We start from the raw sequence: 5,484 nt of genomic DNA, 5'->3' as shown, positions 1-5,484 counted from the left end.
AAATCAATTTTATAAATGAAAGAAATAAAATGGATGAATTCGAAAACTTTGCATAAATAAACAAACAAACTAATAGTTTTCAAATGACAACTGTCACAGCACTGAAATCTTCGAAAAGTATATTTAATTTTGCTAACCTAAAATTACGTACTAAATATAAATATTTCTGAAAACGTGCAATTTGAATGAAATTTGCTTTTGTCTTTATATTTATTAAACAGTTTTCACATTACTGAATCCGTGATACGACCAACAATTAAGAAATCTATTCTCGTTGATTTTACTTGCTTGTGCTCACCTGACATAAAGAAAAGCGCGAATTAAAAATTAAAGTATATGCAATTTACTTTAATTTACTTTTCTAAATGAATAGAGTTATAAGATAGAAAATATCACTGTTGTTATCTTCAAGATATTTGAAATATGAATCGTTTATAGCAAAATTTAAAACAATGGCTAGCTTTTAACCAATCAGAAAATTCCATTTCGACTTTCACTGATATCGCTGGAACGGTTTATCGCACGGGATAAAAAGTATCCTATGTCCTTCTCCTGGCTCTAAACTACCTCCCTGCCAATTTTCAGCTAAATCGGTTCAGCCGTTCTTGAGTTATAAGTGAAGTAACTAACACGACTTTCTTTTATATATATAGATTACTACACTAATCTAATACGTTGCCAAAAATAAACCTCAATCTATGTTTATTTCCTCCCCTCAAACACGATAAAACATCTGCATTTTTCAATCTCTTCCCCATTCATTGCACGTTTACTCCTCCCCAACAGCAAAATGACTCTAAATTTCTATTTGCATTTTTATAAAATAATTAATTTATAATAAATTTGTATTATGTTTAAAAGTTTCCTACAGAAAAAATCTATCATAAAAAATTTCTAACATTTTCCTTTGGCTAAGAATTTTAAAATCTGGCAAATAATTTGAAATACTTAGTATAGGCTATGTATATATATATATATATATATATATATATATATATATATATATATATATATATATATATATATATATATATATAGTAACATCATAATTAAAGGTCAATAAAGAAAAAGTGCTGGTAAAAAAAGAAAACACAACACTGGAAGCAAAATTATAATGGCAAACATACTTAATACAATGAGTAATTTAACCAGTGAGAATAGCCTAAACCAAATTTACAAAAATTACAGTTTAAAATAAAACAAAATTAAAAAAAATTAGCACTATAATGAGAAAATAAAATATCATAGTAAAAGGTGATAACATATAGATAAATTTGCTTTACAGAGTGGAACAACTGTAAGTCAATTTTACTTGGAGATGGTAAGATTCGTTTAATGCAGACTCTTATAAAAAAAAGTCCACATGTTTCGCAGAGAACTTTTATTAAAACATTTTCCAAATTTTGAAAAAAATCAAATGACACACATTTTTCTTTCTTTTAGTTTTCACTAGTTATTAATACAGAATCACAATAATTCGGAGAAATAGCAACGGACATTTAAAGGTTGTATCCGGAAGAAAAAATGCTCAAGTTAAACACTTTGCTGGGGGAGGTACATGGGCAAAGCATTTGCAGAGGAGGCCTGATCAAATCCTTCCCGCAGCATCCACATTATTTATAGTTTAGCATTGACCACAGTGCTGATGTAAAATATCCTCAGAGGTAGTTGGATCATGGGTTTGAGTCTCCTGGACGCCAGACTAACTGTAGCAGGCTTAGTGGTTTTCCTCTCCATGTAAGTGTTTTATCATGCATTCAGCTCGGCTAGAACATTTAAAACAGGACTTATCAATGTAAGAGTATTTTATTTGAATAAGTAGTTAAAAGTTTCTATCACAATGTAATCAAATACATTCATGAAGATTTTATTACATTAAGAATAGGTTTAGCTAAAATAATTTTTATATATAATATTATTGAACTAATTTAACACGTTGAATGCCATAGGGGTCACCGGTGACTGGTGCTGAGTTTTTTCGTAGCGCCACTGGGGTCACCGATGAACGGCGAAACCTCGATTATTCGAAACACATAATTCGAACAAATTTTTAATGCTCTAATTTTTTTTATATTATTACTAAAATGAATATACTGAAAAAATCATTTTGGCCAGACGGGCAAGCCATGAAAATTAGTGTGGCATTCAACATGTTAAAGAAAAAAAAAAGTGTAAATCTATCTAAGCTTAAATACATAAGAAAGTGCAAGGATTGTTTTTAACACAAAACAAAATTGGAGTCAACAAAGAAAATTCAAATGTAAATCGAAAAGTAATTATTTATAAAAATAATTATTATTTATAAAAATATTTAATAATTAAAAACATTTTTTTGCATTTACTGGAACACAGTCAAGACAAAGTAACAGCAAAAAAAAAACTATTAATCATTTAGTTATATACTAATAATATAAATTTAGATTACACAAACATTAAATTGCCTTTCAGATAGCAAAAAAAAAAAAAAAAAAAAAAAAAAAAAAAAAAACAATTTCACTGCATCAAGTTTATACACATATCAATCCTTACAATCAATATATTTTCTTTCTAAATATTATCAAAATTGCTTCGCTTCATATTTTTTTTACTACAGTTCAGGAAAAGCATTAGTTATAGATTAAAAAAAGTTTTTTGATAATGTTATTCTAAGTAACACAGGTAAGGTAGCAATAACAATAAAAAATAAAAAAAAGTTTCTTAAAAATTATTATCACTGATGCTGAATTAGAAAGTTTTACTAGGTAGCTTTTCGTAGCAAGAAAACAAGGAGTATAAAGTGTTGAGCATTGAATATGAAGTACCAAATATTTTTTTAATAAATTATTCAGTATATATCGATAAAGCATTAAGAATTTATCTTGGAAAATGCCAGTGACACAACAGCGATTCTGCATATCTAATCCATTTGTGATCCAATGAATGTTATGCAAATAATTTTTTTATTTTTTATATATAGTTATTGATATCAAAATTATGTAAATTAAACTGCTCTAGTTAACAATACTTTAATATTTTTTAAAAAGTTCAAGCTGTTAAGTACTTGGCATTATATTATTTTAAACAAAGAGCAAGGTACTCATCACCGCCCATCACTCAACCATGACCAAAAATCCTATTTCTAGGGCTTTACTTTTTAACGGCCATGGTTAAAATGCCATGTAATTTTGATACTGGTCAGATAAAGTGGACTCCGCTTGAGCTAGCTCGTTTGAATCTTCTGCATGATAACCAATGAGAGAACTTTCACTTGTGGCATAATTTATATGCAAAGTATACACGCCAGTTGTTTTATACATTGCCAGGATCTAACTCATTACCCTAGTTCTCTAATAAGCAGTGTGAAAGATAATTTAACCAGCTGTGCCACAAGAGCACCCTGGAGCAAGCTATTAATCCTTTTTAAAAATCAAATAAATTAAATTTCAATTTGAAATGCTAAAATTTTTAAAACGAATTTCATAGTCATAAATAATTATATATCCCATGTTATCTATTTTGAGTCATAAATTCAAAACTAAAATTTGAAATTATACACTGAAAGCTGTGATGTTAGAATAAAACATTTTTAAACATTAGTACTTTTTCAAAAAAAATAATAACTAATTAAAAATTTATAAATCATTAGAAGATTGCCTTTTTCTCCCATGCTTACACCATATTTAAAATATAAATAAAGCATAATCTTATTTTTTTCTTCAGGTTTATATCAATTGTAAGTTTAGTAACAGTTTGAAATAATTATAATTAGATATCAATGTCAATTGTTTTCTAAAATAGCTAATGATTGAAAGTATACTTTTCATAATTATAATAAAAATTCGAAAACATTCTTCGTTGTTTTTTAAATTATTCAATCATTCTGTGAGAGAATTTCTGTGATAGCTCTCGAATGTAAACTAAGATAAACAAAAAAGCAAATTGGTATTTCAAATAAAAATGATTTCTTATTCATAGCAATCGCCACATTGAAAACCTCATACAAAATTATAATCAAACACTACAGAACAAATATAGGGCACTTTAAAAACATTCCTCTTAATATTATAATGATAAAACATAAATAATACAACTACAACAGAAATGTAAACATAACTAGGGTTAGCTCTCTCGCTTAAACATTTTTATAAGATTTGTAGCATTAATAATTCACTAATAAAAATTGAAATGTATTAATAAAAAAGATGCCGTCGTTACTTAGGAATTAATATAAAAATAAGATACAAGTATTAAACTTACCAAATTCAAGCATTTTTATAACATCAATAGAGCACATTTGTAGAAAACTTCTTCCATCGGTAGCGTGGATGCGAGGGGACAGAAAACGTATTTCGTCATAAAATTTTTCACTGATGTGCGCATGCGCTTGTTCTCCGTTACATGATCGTACCGAAGAAAAAGAAATGAAGCGAATTTCAGAGGCACGAAAGTCTTTTTGTACCGCGCATTGACTGGCGTTTGCTTTGGTACCTTTAATTTGTTGTGGTGCCTCTCATTTTTAAAGGCACATTAGTTATGTGCCTCTTACGCGAGAAAATACACGGTACATTTAGCCTGTGCCTCTGAAATCAGAGGTACAGTTTTTAGAGTGTAATGCATCTAGTGGTAGAAAATATTGCATTGATCTTTATATGAAAAGTTCTGTTTGTCAGATCATTATTAATTAGTAGTACTAGACCTTTGTGGATATTGAAATTTATGAGCTTGTATATGAGGCCCTGATGCCAGACTCGGGCAAAGGCTTTGGCCACATCCAACATCAGGAGCGCTGTTGTTTCTTTTTTAAAGAATCCTTGGTTAATATTCTCAATAATTCTCACTAGCTGTTTAGTGGTGGATAGATGTTCTCGAAAACTGAATTGTTCATACGGGATAAAACTGAGATGGGGCTTTAGTCTGTTGTGAATTATCTTCTCAAAAATTTTTGAAAATACGTTCAGCAAACTAATAGGTCTGTAGCTTTCAGGATTTAGTAGATTTCGCCCCTGTTTGGGGAAGAGCACAACCTGAGCGTGTTTTCATTTGGGGGGGGGGGATATTTCAGTTTGAGGCAAGCATTGATGATGTTTAGCACCTGCCCAATGATGTTGGGAGGGAGCTTTTTAATCATGAGGTTATTTATATTATCAGTACCGGGAGCTTTATTATTCTGAAATTTGGTGATAATACTGGTGATCTCTTCCATAGTGGCTAGATCTGAGGATAACTGATAGTCATGAAATTATTGACAGCATTAACCCCTTGGGGACGGGTGATTCAGAAAAGCATTCGTACAAAATCAGAATCAAGTTGTAATTAAATAAAAAACGGTAACTTAAATGCAGTCTTTGCTAATTTGACAGACTTACTTTGCTTTTACTTTAATTATTGTCTGTTTAATCATATATATAATCAATGTTAATTCAAAGTATAACTAAATAGTTTTATTTTGAACAAAGTAATGGTGAATTAAATAAATCAAAGAATTATAACTCCGCCCACAAATAA

General features: G+C 29.2%; 1 long non-coding RNA gene across 1 annotated transcript; it reads right to left on the bottom strand.

Moving 5' to 3' along the window:
- Positions 1-1,366: 1,366 nt before the first annotated feature.
- LOC147803384 (uncharacterized) lies at positions 1,367-4,582 on the bottom strand. The gene is made up of 2 exons (XR_015429056.1): positions 4,237-4,582; positions 1,367-1,766 (listed from the first exon to the last, which is right to left on the bottom strand). It is a non-coding gene; the product is annotated as an uncharacterized LOC147803384 (long non-coding RNA).
- Between the last annotated feature and the right edge of the window lie 902 nt (positions 4,583-5,484).

Source organism: Parasteatoda tepidariorum, chromosome 9, assembly GCF_982258835.1.
Source record: "Parasteatoda tepidariorum strain Cologne lab strain chromosome 9, Ptep-v5.0, whole genome shotgun sequence".
Lineage (NCBI taxonomy): Eukaryota > Metazoa > Arthropoda > Arachnida > Araneae > Theridiidae > Parasteatoda > Parasteatoda tepidariorum.
The sequence above is the reverse complement of the archived record's forward strand: the minus strand, read 5'-3'. Positions and strand labels throughout refer to the sequence as shown.